Genomic DNA, 14,426 nt, shown 5'->3' on the forward strand with positions numbered 1-14,426 from the left:
GGAGGTCTGTAGAGTCTTGTTTGAGTCTGGAGAGTCTATATTTGGCTGCTGGATGACTTCCCAAACGTAGCTGGTTTTCAGAGTTGTAGTATCTCCCTTACGGTGGCATGTATATCTTGGGGAAGATTCAGTGGGAAGACATACGTGAAGTGTTGAACCCAGCAGGCATTCAGCAGGTGCGGACTATGATTACAAAGCCTGCTTGTTTGTTATTACGAAGCCATCGTAGACGGAGTAGAAATTCAACCTACATGTCAGTTTCTTCTCTTCTCCCTCCCCGCCAGTGGGCCTTGACTGTGTGCGAGGTACGGTGCTAGGTGCTCCGAGAAGACAGATGGTGAGCAGACAGGGTCCCTGCCTTGAACTTCAGTTATGGCACCTATGGCCATATACACGACCTGCTCTTTGTCCTTTTTTTTTTTTTTAAATGATTGCTTTGCATATCCTACTTTTTCCTAGGTATTTTCCATGCCGGGCTATTTGATTTGAATTCTGTTGGAATCAAACCATCCCCCAGATATACTATCGTGCTTGGTACATTGTCGGACTGCATTTTAAAAGGAAAGAAGACAGGAAATCATGACATGTGACCCATATAACTGGAAATCGTTCTCAGGCAGGAAATTCGAGTGAAACCATCACGAGAGGAAGTGTTAGCTCTGTTGAATGAGCACTGATGGCAGGACTGAGGGCAGATGTTACTGAGCAACATTCCTGCCCAGCATATTCCACGAGCCAGGCACTGCGCTGGGGCCTGAGATTATAGAAATGAACGTGGCAGGCTCTGTGCATCCTTTAAAGCGAGCTGGTGTTGGCTGATGTTCACGGTTTCTGTGTGAGCTGGAAGAAACCAGCCAGTCTCTCTGAGCTTATGTACTTGTCTTCAAAACAAAGGACGGAGGGGCACCTGGCTGGCTCAGTGGGTAGAGTGTACGACTCTTGATCTTGGGATTGAAAGTTCAAGCCCTGCACTGGGTTTAGAGATTACCTAAAAATAAAATCTTAAAAAAAGAAAAAAAAAGAGAAAAAGACTGGAGTAGGTTATAAGTTTATTTATTTATTTATTTATTTATTTATTTATTTGATAGACAGAGATTGCAACTAGTCAGATAGGCAGGCAGGGAGAGAGAGGAGGAAGCAGGCTCCCTGCTGAGCAGAGAGCCCGATGTGGGGCTTGATCGCAGGACCCTGGGATCATGACCTGAGCTGAAGGCAGAGGCTTTAACCCACTGAGCCACCCAGGCGCCCCGTAGGTTATAAGTTTTTTAAAGCCCCATTTTACCTTCAAAATCTGTGGCCCTAAAGAAGGGCTGAACTGGCTTGCTGGTCAACCACTGTCTACCACTCTGGGATTCAAGTTCCAGACAGAGACTTTGTTGCAATAGGAGAGGCTTCATGTTCAGGGAGACCTGAAGAAGGATTTGTTGACAGGGACGAAATGTTGGAACGTGTTTTATCTGGGTTATTATCTCAGCAGACAGGGATAGTTCATTTCTCAAATAATGAGTATTGACCAGTTTCAGACCCTGTTTTAGGAGAGAAAGCCCCTTCCATGGAGCTAGTATTTCATTAAAGCACAGAGACAATAAAAAGTGATAAAAATGAATACATGATGTAATATTAGATAGTTGTAAGTGCAAAGAAAAAAAAAAGATAGAAAAAGGAGAGAGAATGCAGGTTGATGATTGGAGGGCTGTTTTCAAAGAGTGGTCAGGGCAGACTTCTTGGAGGAGGTAATACCGGAGCAGATACCTGAATTGGGTCAGAGAGAAAAGAAAGCGAGATAGGGAATGCTGAGAAAGGAAATTCCAGGCAGGGGTGACCACAAGTGTTAAGGCGGGGAGGTAAGAAAGAGTTGGCAAAGTTGAAGGAACAGCCAGAAGGCTTGGGGTGTGCCTGCCCAGGGCAGGAAAGGAAATGGGAGAAGAGCAAAAGGGAAGCAGACAGAGCCATGCAGGCTCCTGGAGGGGAGCCGTGGGAAGGACCTTGGATTTTATTCCAAGTGTAAGGAGAAGCCATTGGGAGGTTTTGAGAAGAGAAGTGACATGATGGGATTTTTTTTTTTTTTTTTTTTTTTTTTAAAGATCACTACTAGACTATGGATTCAGCAGTCATATCTCAGGAGTTCGTATAACCCTGGTGTAGGTTCATTTAGTCCAACCTGATACTACTACTGTATGTGGACTCGAATTTTTAACAGGGGAGATAACAGCATCTATATCCATATCTTTTCTCTCTCTATTCCTTTGACAAAAGGTCTTGTATGAAGATGGATTGCTTTCTGAGGGGAAAATGTTGCCATTTTTTAGGTAATGCTTCTACTATCTTTTATCTTTGTTTATTTATTTATTCATTTATTTATTTTTTGAGAGAGACTGTGGGGGAGGAGGGACAGAGAGGGAGAGAGAATCTCTCTCTCCGTGCCAAACATGGAGTCCAACTCAGGGCTCGATCTCACAACCCCGAGATCATGACCTGAGCCGAAATCAAGAGTCGGACCCTTAGCTGACAGAGCCACCCAGGCGGCCCATCTTTTATCTTTTTTACTGCAACTTTTTGAAAAGATGTGCTGTTCAGTCCTCCTTCCCTTCTTTCTTTCATTCCTGTCCACTTCTTTCTTCGCTCCCTTCTTTCTTTGAAACAGGTGCTTAATGTTCCCTAAGACCTCTAGATTCCCTGTGTGCCAATGTCCATAGAAGCCCGTGTTCGGAGAGCGTGGCTTGGCAGCGGCGGTTTTCTTTCATTGTGCAAAGATACCTCAGGACTATCATACGAAGGTCGGTGGAACTGAAATTTTCAGTTCTGTTTTCTCTCAACACCCGTCTTGTTCGAGATGTACGTTGGCTTCTGGTACACACTGATGCCATGTTGCAAAAGTGAAAGTGTGTGCTAGAGTATGTTAAAGTTAAGCCACAATTTCAACTGCAACCAACCGTCCCTGGAACTTGCCAGCCTCAAACCATGTGTGTTCCGTGCTAACCCTGTTTTCTTAGGTATTTAACGCTCGGCTGTGACGCAAACCCGTGATGCCCCCCGGGCACTCTTGTGGTCGAAGCGGCCCTACGCCCACCTTCAGTTCCCTTGAGAAATGTCTGTGGGCAGGCTAGGATCACTACTTAAGTTTGTAACTGTCCTGTTCGTGCTCAGGAAATATAAATCAGAGCCACAAGGGGGCAGCTTGTGCAGTCAACCTCGGGGTAAGTGCTGCTCTTTAGATGGGACATAGCGAGGGGGAAGACCTCTGAATTGTTCAGAATGTTTCTTGCATAAGGAAGATTTTTTTTTTTTTTTTTACATTATTTGCTAGCTTTGTCCGTTGAAAGGGATGATGTTTTGGGAAATTGAAAGATTTAAGGCAAATTCTTGCACACAAATCTGTTTTCTTCTCTTTGGTCTAGGTATCTGTTTCCCCTTGAATACCCCTTTTCCCTGGTCTTCCAGCCCTCTATCTGTTCTGAAATGTAATTTACGTATAATAGAATTCACACTTTTTTTTTTTTTTAAAGTGATAATGTGGAGCACATAACAGCCGTGGATCCACTGCCCCCACTTAGGATAAAAAAATTTCCATCTCTGGGGCATCTGGGTGGCTCAGTGGGGTAAAGCCTCTGCCTTTGGCTCGGGTCATGATCTCAGAGTCCTGGGATCGAGCCCCACGTTGGGCTCTCTGCTCAGCGGGGAGCCTGCTTCCCCCTCTCTCTCTTTGCCTGCCTCTCTGCCTACTTGTGATCTCTCTCTGTCAAATAAATAAATAAAATCTTTAAAAAAATAATTTCCATCTCTCTAGAAAGTTCTCTCGTGCCCCTTTGCAGTCTCCTTTTGCAGGTCGCACATCCCCTTGAGTCTTTAATTTTTGAAAAACATTTACCTGAGACAGAACATTTTTATAAATTTAATGTAATGGTCATGGAAATATTCGGACTTTTCTAAGAGGTTGTGTGAGAGTTCTGGGGATCACGGAGTCAGAGGGAGTGCCTTTCCAAGGCAATTATGGAAGTCTTTACTCTGCCATTGTGGTGGTTTTTTAAATCTGGCTCACACAGACAGGGAGCACTGTCCTTAATTGCACAGGCATTAATTATCCATTTGTTCTTTAAAGTTTATTTATGCTTTCATAATAGCGAACATTTATTGCACTTAAGTACTTACTTGTATTAATGAGCTCAAGGGGTAGGATTTCTACCCCTAAGGGGAGCACCATTATCCTCCATATTTACAGATGTGGAAACTGAGGTACAGTCCCATGTGCCTTTGACGGATAAAAAGAATGAGTGGAGTTAGTTTCTTGATGTGAAATGTAAGAGAAATAAAATTCAAAGTTTCTTAAGAAATGCGTGATCTCATTGATCAAAGTAGTTCCTGGCTTAAAAAACAGTAACAACAACAACAAAAAACTCAGCACTTGTCTTTACAAACATAATGTCCCTGGGCAGTGTCACCCATGGCCAAGGTTAACACCAGGATGATTCTCATCCTGCCTGCCTTCCTGACCTTGACCGCCAAATATCCCTGTGTCTGTTTCCCTGGTTCCTGCTGTAATGGGTCACCTTACCTGTGCCTCTTCTGCCTTGTGGTCAGAGAGATCTTTCCAACACGCGGTTCTGGTAATGTCACCTTCCTGATTAAAATTCTCCAGTGGTTCACTGTGCAATAAAATGTGAACTCCTGGTTCCTGGCCTTGTCCAGCTGTACTCCCTGCTGCTTTCCATGGCCACCTTCAGTCCAACTAGTTGCTATTCTCCAAAGATGCTGTGCTCTCCTGTCCCCACAGCCCAGGGACTGGCTGTTCCTTCTGTCTGGAAAACGCCCTCTCCTCCTCCATCATCCCTCTCTGCCAGGCCCTCAGAACTTGACCCTTAGCTTTCTTAATTAACTTTGACAGAGTTGGAATTGCCTTCCTCCCCCTCTTACCCGGTCCCTGTGTATTACAGCCAGTGGCACATTAGTTTGTAATAGCCTCCCACCACCTCTGTGCATTTTGAGCCTAGCCCAGTGCCTGGATCCCCCATCCAGACCATTCTGTATGGTAGAGGCAGGAAAGATGCCTATTTTATTCACCACTGCTATGCCCGGTGTCTGGCACAGAGCCTGCCCTGTAGGAGGTGTTGAATGAATATTGAAAGTACGAAGCGTGGGTGTTTTTAAATGTCAGATTGTACTGGGTTAGCCCGGGAATTGCAAACTGAAGGGTCATCAGCATAATCAAGCCATGGACCTATTCCATATGGCCTCCCACTATTTTCGATACCTGTAGACAGAGCCTTCCGTCTCCCGTTTCCCATCGTCTACCCTACTCCTATCCCTTGCTCTTAGTTTACTTCCCTCATTTGTTACCTGCCTGGTCCTGGACATGAGGTGGAGGGGAGCAGGGAGCACTTAGTTTGCTAGGTTGTTCTAACAAAATGCCACAGACTGGGGGAGCTCAAACCACAGAAATTCGTTTTCTCACCGTTCTGGAGTGCTGAAGGCTGGACGTCCAAGATCAAGGTGTCGGTATGTTGAGTTTCTTCTGAGGTTTTTCTTCTTGGCCTGCGGATAGCCGCCTTTGTCCTCACACGGTGGTTCCTTGGTCTGTGTGAATGTGTCCTCATCTGCTCTCATAAGGACATCAGTCATAGTGCATGAGGGCCCACCCACAAGAACTCATTTCACCTTAATTACCTCTTTAAAGGGACTGTCTCCAAATACAGTCATCTTCTGATATACAGGTGGGTCAGGACTTCATATGAATTTGGGCGGGGTTGGGGGGGACCTTCCCTCTCCTAACAGGCAGAAAGGCAAACTTTCAGCTACGGTGGCCTTTGCCTGGTGTCTGATGTGTGTTTTATAACAAGTTAGTGAAGGCAAAGGCAGGAACCATCCGTAAGCTGTTTGCTCACCAAGACAGAATCGGGATGGACACGTTATGCACCTGCTCGGACACCTGATCTCTGTTACGATCACCTTGACCTTGGGACCATATTCATGTTTCTTTAAACAGCTGACCCTCATTTAAAACACCAAGTAGAATTTAGGTGCTTTTCGGTTTGGAAATATATAGCCTTTCCTCGTGTGCACGCCAAAAACCAACATAGTGGCTGCACCCCTTTCCTTTTCTCTGGGTTCGGAGGCCAGTAGAGGCCCACGCTGCATCATGACACAGCACCACCTCCATTTGCTGTGAGCAAACACCCCAGCCCTTTATTACCCTTGAAACCAGCACTCGTGACACAGATTGGACTCCGAGAAGCAAGTCAGATGCCAAGTTTCTGTGGGTCAAAGTTCCTTCAAACACTCTGTGTTAATCAAAAGCTCAACCTTAGTTAATTACGCCGCTTTGTTGGGAAGAACTTTGGAACAGACGATTCCTGAGTTGGACGCAGGAGTCAGCAGAGCTCACAGTCTTTTGTTTCTTTGCACGCAGTTGTGGACTCGTGGTCTTTCTTGGAGGGTGCAGGGGTGAGAGACTCCCGTTGGCTCTTCTTCCTTCTTGGAGTGGTGGCCTAATAAATCTGCTCTACAGAGCCTAGCCAAGCAAATGCATTTACTTAAAGATGAAGCTGAATAGTTCTAGAATATTCCAGGGCTTTCAAAGGTGAAGGAACACTTAAAACACTAACAGCTCACAGTGCTTTCAGATTTTTTTGAGTGTGTGGTGATTGACCCTAAAAGACCACAAGTGAATGGACCCCTGCCGAGGGAAATTTCAGTGACCATAATGATCATAACTGTCCTTTGCTGAGTTTTCTCTCATACGGGCCCCAAGGACTTCTTAACTGTCATCTTATCTACTGTCACGATGTCCTTAAAAGGTGGGTTATATTAGGCCCATATTAGACGAGAAAGAGAAGGCTCAGAGAGGTTGAATAAAATGTCTGGGATCGCCCAGCGAGCAGGCAGTAGATCTGAGTTTTGAGCACGTGGGCAAACCTTGTAGCTTCCCTTCCTGTCACACCCCCTCTCTCAACATTCCCCCTCCTCATCAGAGTCAGATTTTCTTCCTTGAATGTCCTTTTAGTTCATATGAACCCAAATAGCAGTGCCAAACTGGCAGATGTACGTGTCCTTTTTTTTCTCTCTGTGTATTTGGGCCAGTGGAAATTTCCTATATGGCCTGGTTATGTGGCTTTCCTTGTGCCATGCACACACATGAAGAGTGTGTGATGTTAATGAAAACCTGCATTTCTTCTTACCAACCTCCCCCTCCCCCCAATTACACTGAGTGGTCCTAGTTGTGCACTCCTTGTTAGCCGTCTCTGGGTCAATAGTACCATCCTTTCCATTTCATGGTTCAGGTAACAGGCATTTGGGGAACACCTCGCATCAGGTCACCCAGAAGAGATCAGCCCTTTCTGGGCTCACTGACAAGGTTTGGTAAGTCAGGCTGGCTCTATTTTCATCATGGCTCCAATGAATGTAATCCAGGGGTGGAAAAAAGTAGGTGAATTTTACATAATGACGTTCAAATGCTAATCCTGTATTATTATCATTATTATTATTATTATTTTATTATTATTATTATTTTTTAAAACCAGCACATCCTGTTTCTGCTTCTAGGTGTTTGCTTAGTGTAACTAGGTCAGAGTGCTCTCTCTGTACACGAATGGCCCAGAGGACTCCCACGGTCACAGAGAATGACAGGAGCTACATTTGAATGATTTTGCTTAAACTTTTTTCATACTGATTTCTTCCTGTAGTTTTGAGTGCATTTCATAACTTTAACATGCATTGTTCCTCCACCATTGGACATGTCTGAAATTGGGATGTGTCCTTTGGAGAGTTAGATTCAGTGAAATACAGCCCTCCTCTGAATAAAATCCCCAAATGACCAACATTATGTGTTCTCTGCCTCCTATTTTTCACAGAATACAGGTTTTTTTGTTTGGTTTTTTTGCTTTGTTTCTGTTTTTTTGTTTTTGTTTTGTTTTTTTAGTTAGGGAATGAATATTTTCTTTCTTTATTTTGAAGATCTTATTTATTTATTAGAGAGAGGGACTAGCGGGGTGAGGGGCAGAAGGAGAAGCAGACGCCCCCGCTGAACAGGGAGCCCATTGCGGGACTCAATCCCGTTGTGGAACTCGATCCCATGGCAGAACCCAATCCTGGGACTCTGGGATCATGACCTGAGCTGAAGGCAGACACTTAACCAACTGAGCCGCCCAGATGCCCCAGGAATGACTATTTTCATGTTAAAGAGCAAATCAGTAAGAACTTTGTATTTGTCAAAGAAAGAATTTATGATTCTAACACCAAAAGAAAAACTAATTGTTTTGGTGACTTCTTACAGTGGGTTTTGAGATTGGTAGCCCTGGGATTGTATACGTAATGGTGCTGGCCCTCGGGACAGCCCAGGTGAGATTGTGGAGCCCCCTCCCGGGCAGCCAGTCCCCAAATCAGACACTCTTATCCAAAGCCAGCTTCCCCTCCAGTAATCAACATTGTAGGATTTGCAACCAGTACTTCTTGCTGTGCCCTCAGAATGATTTGTCCGCATCCATTTACCTGTGAGTGAATCCAAATCCGCATTTATGTTAAATGCATGGAAAAAGACATCTTTCTAGAGTCGGTGTCCTAGAGTGAGCAGGATTCCTCCAGCCACATGGATCTGGTTTATACAGGCTTGAAGATGTGCATAACCTTTATGTTACAGGGCCCCATGAGGGATAGTACACGAATCCCGAAATAAGTATGGATACAGGAAAATTGGTCAATAAACATTTTCCAAGCACCGACTGTGTGCCAGGCTCTGTGTTAGGTATTGGGTAGTTAAGAGATTAAAAGACAGAAAGGTTTGATTCTGCTCCTGGGAAGCTGGTCTAGTAGTCAAGGCAAACATTAAGTAAAAAATAATTGGGGTGCCTGGCTTATTTGGTTGAACATCTAACTCTTGATTTCAGCTCAGTTCGTGATCTCGGGGTTGTGGGATTGAGCTCCACGTCAGGCTCTGCACTCAGTGGGGAGTCTGCTTGGGATTCTCCCTCTCCCCCTCCTCGTGGTCTCTAATAAATCAATCTCTCTCTCTCTCTCTCTCTCTCTCTCTTTTTTTAAGTGTCATGAGTGGGCTGAAGAACTGTAAGGAATTCAGGGAGTTTAAAGCAGAGGACCTAACTTAAGTAGGAGGTGTGAGTACCAGGGAAGGTTTCTTGGAATCTAAGTGGTGTTTTAATTGCATCCCAAAGAAGAAACAACAGCTTGCCAGGCAGAGAGAGTTTGGGGGCAGTGGTAGTGACTGTACCAATGGAAAAACCTTTGTGAGGGTCTCAACTTAGGAGAGTGTCAGCTTTAAGGAGTAGGCATGAACCTAAAACTGGGCAAGAGGGAGAGGGACAGAGGGTTTCCGAGGAATAGAAACCTGTCGCAAAATAAGGACTCAGTCAGGTTTGTGGAAGGATCCTTAAAGCTCGTTAGAGATTGATTTCCAACTGATCAGATTTTTTTTTTCTTGTGGTTCCAACATAAATTCTTCCTTCTTTATCAGCATTATTTCCTAGAGCTGGATCCCAAGTCCCGTTTTCTTGCCAAGCCCTTGAACTCTCTCCAAATCTATGTTCTTAATCTCCATCACCACCATCCCACAGGAGGAGGATCAGGAAGGGGGATCATTGGTATTGTATATGACCCCCCCCCATGCCAGATTAAAAAAGAAAGTAGGCGATAGTTTAAATAGAACAGACGGAGGCCAGCTACTTGACCCTGCTTCCGTTATTGGACCAGGAGGAGATTCTCAGGTTTCAAATCTTAGCGTTCTAGATTGACATTTCTATCACGAGTACTATTGAGCTGAAGCACTTTGGTCAGTAAACTAAACTGGCAGATTCAGAAGTTCATATGTGTACATGTACACATATATTTACACACAGAACCCCAGTTTCATTGAATTAGCCATGCGAAGCTGGCTCATTTCTTAATCATGGGTGAATTTGATGCGGTCATTTTTCGAGAGTCATGTATAGTTCAGGGGGTGACCAGAGCTAGGCAGATCTTTTTTTTTTTTTTTTTTTTTTTTGCTAAGTTTATATTTTTTAAGATTTTTATTTATTTATTTATTTGACACAGAGAGAGAGATCACAAGTAGGCAGAGAGGCAGGCAGAGAGAAAGAGGGAAGCAGACTCCCCGCTGAGCAAAGAGCCCAATGCGGGGCTCGATCCCAGGACTCTGAGATCATGACCTGAGCTGAGGGCTGAGGCTCAACCCTCTGAGCCATCCAGGTGCCCCAGGCATATCTTTTTTTTAACAGGCTTATAATCTTTTTTGGCAATCAGTCAATTTATTTATTTATTACCTCAGTCTGAGGTAAAATTGGTTTCTTCTCTCCATATAGAGGAAAAGAGAATCAGTGGCCATGAATGATACAAAGAAATTTGAACTTTTAGTATGAACTTTTGGTGATCTCTTTGGCCAATCCTCTTCAAAAGGTGGGGTCAGGATTATTACCTGATTTTTCTTAAGCCACAGGAAGTGCTTCCCCAGCAAGATATGGGCATCAGAGGTTAGACGGCGAAGATCCCCAAGAAAGGCAAAGGGGGAGAAGATGATGGAGTTCCTCATGGAAACTTGACATAAAATAGTAAGACATTTTGAATACTGACCCTTTCCTACACATCGTAGCCTAGCTTCCCCTTCCAAGTGAGTTAATAGATTAAGAAGTGGATATTGTTGAACCTACAACTTGAAAATGCCAAGTTGCTCTTGAAAAGGAGGAGGAGTGGGTTGCGAAAAACATTGTTTTCTGTGGTAACGTGCTGTCATGTTTCTGAATTGTAGCTCTCACTTAGTAACAGATTTCTTAGCAACGCTTCTTCCAAAATCTCTGAAAATGATCTTCCCATTATTACTACTATGATTTTCCAAGAAGGCAGACTGTAATTCCAGTGGAACCTGGGTCATCTCCTAAATGTCGCATAGCCCGTGTGGTCCATATGAAGGAAACTTGTGGAAAACATACAAAGGTCAGGCAGATGAGTTGAAATAGATTCTCTTTTGTTAAATCAGCTACTAATAGGGACCTGTGACAAAATGAGCCCAGCCTGTTCAAGGCAATCTCCAAAGGCAGGTTTGAAACACAACTTTTCTCCTTCCTCACCTGAAAAATAGAAGGGATGTTTTCCTCTTATGTATTACTTCTTACTGTTTGCTTTGTGCTGTATCACTTACTACTACACGGGCAGGGGGTGTGGGGGGGGGAGGGCCTCGAATTTAATTTGATTCTAATTGATAAACCTACAAAGGACCCTCACAAGAAAGATCCTGGGGCAGGTGCATGAGGGTTACAGAGATGCTCAGATGTGACTCTTGCTCCAGAAGAATTTAAGAATGAAAGTTTAGAGGCACCTGGCTGGCTTAGTCGGTAGAACATGCGATTCTAGTTCTTGAGGTTATGAGTTCAAGCCCCACACTGGGTGTAGAGCTTTGGTGGGGGGGGGGGTAGAGATTGAAAGTTTAATCATTAGGAAGAAGTATTAACAATAAAACAAGGGGAAATTAGAACAAGCAACACCATAACTCAAATATTTAATGGCATTTTTGAAAATGCAATCGAAATTAGTGGATCTCTTTTCTCACCTATATCCAGATGTACTGCAGAGTAAACTCATCACCCTCTCATCAGGATCTCTTACTCTCCTTTTCTTTTGTTTGATATCTGACCCAATTCAACATCAGTGTTCATTCAGGTGTGAGGCCTGCTGGTGTTGAGAACTTACGCAGAAGTAACCCTAATTCCTTTCCAGTTTATAATTATCAGTGTGTAATTACCCTGAGATATAAGCTAAAGAAATTTACGAGACTTCTTGTTGGAGCATTTGGGCCCTACTCAGGCTTTTAGCCTCTTAGAGACACAGTCAAGCTGGGACTTCCTAACAAGACATTTTCTGGAACCAAGATGATTCTGAGATCTGTTTCCTGGACCCAAATGAACATACGTTTGGAGAAACCGGTTTCAGAGGGAAAAACTGGTTTCCACAGGGAGTCTGTGGTTCATCCCAAGCTGGACGATTTCCCTCTTTTAAATTATTTCATTCATATGGGCAAAAGTTTCATAGAGCCAGTGTTCCTTTGGCAGCCTGGTGTGATGACTAGCTATTTACAAAACAAGGTGACCCGTTTTCAAAACCGAAAAGGTAGAAAGGGGATATGGGCTGTGACTCAGTCAATAACAGACAGGGCAGGCAGACAAGCGGATGTCGGCTGACAAAAGGAGGACTGTCTTCCTAAAAGGAAGATGTTTGTCTCCACCATGGACAAGGAAAAAGAAAACTGTGGGCATCAACACAATGTGTGTGTCTTTTGGCAGAATAACAGGTCGATGGTGGCCTTATGCTTCGTGGGAGGGTGTTTGGTGCTCTGGAAAGCAAAGGGAAGGAGTACTCCAAGGTCATGAGTCTGACACCTGTGGCTAATGATAGCAGTGAGCCCTTAGGCAAATTTCATGGGTGACAATGAAGTGTCAGCCCCAAAGTTTCCAAGAACAAAGTCTCCAGACCAGTCATTAGACATGCATCACAGTCACGTTGAGCTGGAGCCTCATATGGGGGCGCACGTTGGTGCAGACAGGTTCCCCCCAGCTGTGTGCGTGGTGGCCGTGGCAAGGGCAAGCGGGAATGGAACATCTGACGGGCACTTCGGCCATACCTTGGGGATGTCTATGCCACCAGAAGGTAACAGTAATAAAACAACTGCATTGCTTTCATCGAGAATGCCAAAAATCAGTGTCTGCAGAATAAGTGAGGTCCTTTTGAAACGAAGATCAAGATCAGCAAAATACAAGGGGCATCTCAAGCAAACGATGGCGTGGTGATGGAGAAGTCAGGCTCTCACAAAAGAGGGGCCCGACACAGACCAGGGCTTTGCATCTAGGGGTGTTGGTGATACCTCTTGATTTTGTTCATTTCCACAGGTGCGGTCACTGAGGGATTCTTAAGGTCAGACGACACTGTAGTTAGAAGGAACCCTAGAGATGATGGTGAGAGTCATAGTGACAGGGAACATTTCCTGAGTGCTTACATGTGCTCCAGGCACCAAAGAAGTCTTTTACTTACCCTGTCTGTTACTTGGATGGCTTCATTCCATTCCCACAAAAATGCCATGGAGAAGGTATTGGGATACCTACTTAGCAAATGAGGAAATGGAAGTATGAAACAGAATATGTAACTTGCCCAAGATGGCACAGTTAGGCATAGGGCGAAGCTGGCCCCCACACCTAGGTGGGGCTAGTGGCTTCGCAGAGGGCCGAGGGAGCTTCAGAAAAAGGCAGGCTCGTTGACCAAGCTCATTGACTGGGCTGCGTCCACCTGCTTGAGTGGCAATGACGAGGGGATGTGGTGAAAATGACAAATCCTACAGTCTGAAATAGAAAGTATATGGAGTCTGCTATGCAAATGATGAAATGTCCTGGTGGGTACCTTGCCGGCCTCCACTTCCCTCTCACTAAGGAACTGGCTCCGGCTCTTAACCGATCGGTCAGATCTGGATTCCAGACTGTTCTGTGACCCTGTTTTGGGACATCTGCTTGTACTTCAGGTTTTAGTCATTTTGAGAACTTAAAAAAAAAAAACAAAAAACCGTACCAGTACACAGGTGCCATTCACTGAGACTCTGATTCTGTTGGTTTGAGGATTTGAGGAGGAGCCCAGCCATCAGTATTTTTTGAAAAATTCACCATTGGCTTTCATGTCTGTCTGTTGTGGACAGGCACTGGGTTAGACTTTGCTGCTGCTTCTTTTTTCTTTTAAGATTTTATTTATTTGTCAGAGAGAGACACAGCAAGAGAGAGAACACCAGCAGGGGGAGTGGGAGAGGGAGAAGCAGGCTGCCCCCTGAGCAGGGAGCCGGATGCAGGACTGGATCCCAGGATCCCAGGATCATGACCTGAGCTGAAGGCAGACGCTTAATGACGGAGCCACCCAGGCGCCCCAGACTTTGGTTCTTAACCTGGCGAATGGTGATATGTTACTCTTTCAGGAGAAAATAATCTGTGTTCTCCAGCAGCTGTTTTTGTTTTTGTTTTCCCTATGGTCTGTGAAGATGGGGCCTTAAAAATCCTTTGGTTCCTAGGAAGACAGCTGTCACTGATTGGTGCCGTCCTAGCCGAGAAGGGATCCCCTGTTCACACCACCCCGTTGTGAGTCCTGTGAACCACATGCGGACTTCCTCCCTACAACACTGCTCAGAATATATGGCTTTATCACTTTACACCTAAAATCTTAATAGATTAGTAGACCCACAACAGGGTCTAGGCTGTTCATACAGTTTCAAGAGCAAGGGAGCATTTTTGTCTTACGACAAGTCTTATGGTCTCTAGGTGATAGTCACTTAAAATATACTCCAACATACATATATTCGTATTTTAGTTGCATTTTATGTCTGGGGAAATTCTCAAAAATCTCATCTGACCCTTAATGAGATGTCAGTTAGAGTAGGTTAAGAGGTTGATCTAGACTGGTACCTT

The 14,426-nt window shown here is 44.6% G+C and overlaps 1 long non-coding RNA gene across 2 annotated transcripts; it reads right to left on the reverse strand.

Moving 5' to 3' along the window:
• Positions 1 to 411: 411 nt before the first annotated feature.
• On the reverse strand, positions 412 to 5,781 carry LOC123932250. Of its 2 annotated transcripts, none has more exons than XR_006816406.1 (3): positions 5,450 to 5,781; positions 4,150 to 4,249; positions 412 to 1,001 (listed from the first exon to the last, which is right to left on the reverse strand). It is a non-coding gene; the product is annotated as an uncharacterized LOC123932250 (long non-coding RNA). The 2 variants fall into 2 exon arrangements; XR_006816407.1 differs by lacking the exon at positions 412 to 1,001 and adding an exon at positions 1,332 to 1,409.
• Between the last annotated feature and the right edge of the window lie 8,645 nt (positions 5,782 to 14,426).

The sequence above is a fragment of the Meles meles genome, chromosome 2 (assembly GCF_922984935.1).
Source record: "Meles meles chromosome 2, mMelMel3.1 paternal haplotype, whole genome shotgun sequence".
Taxonomy (NCBI): domain Eukaryota; kingdom Metazoa; phylum Chordata; class Mammalia; order Carnivora; family Mustelidae; genus Meles; species Meles meles.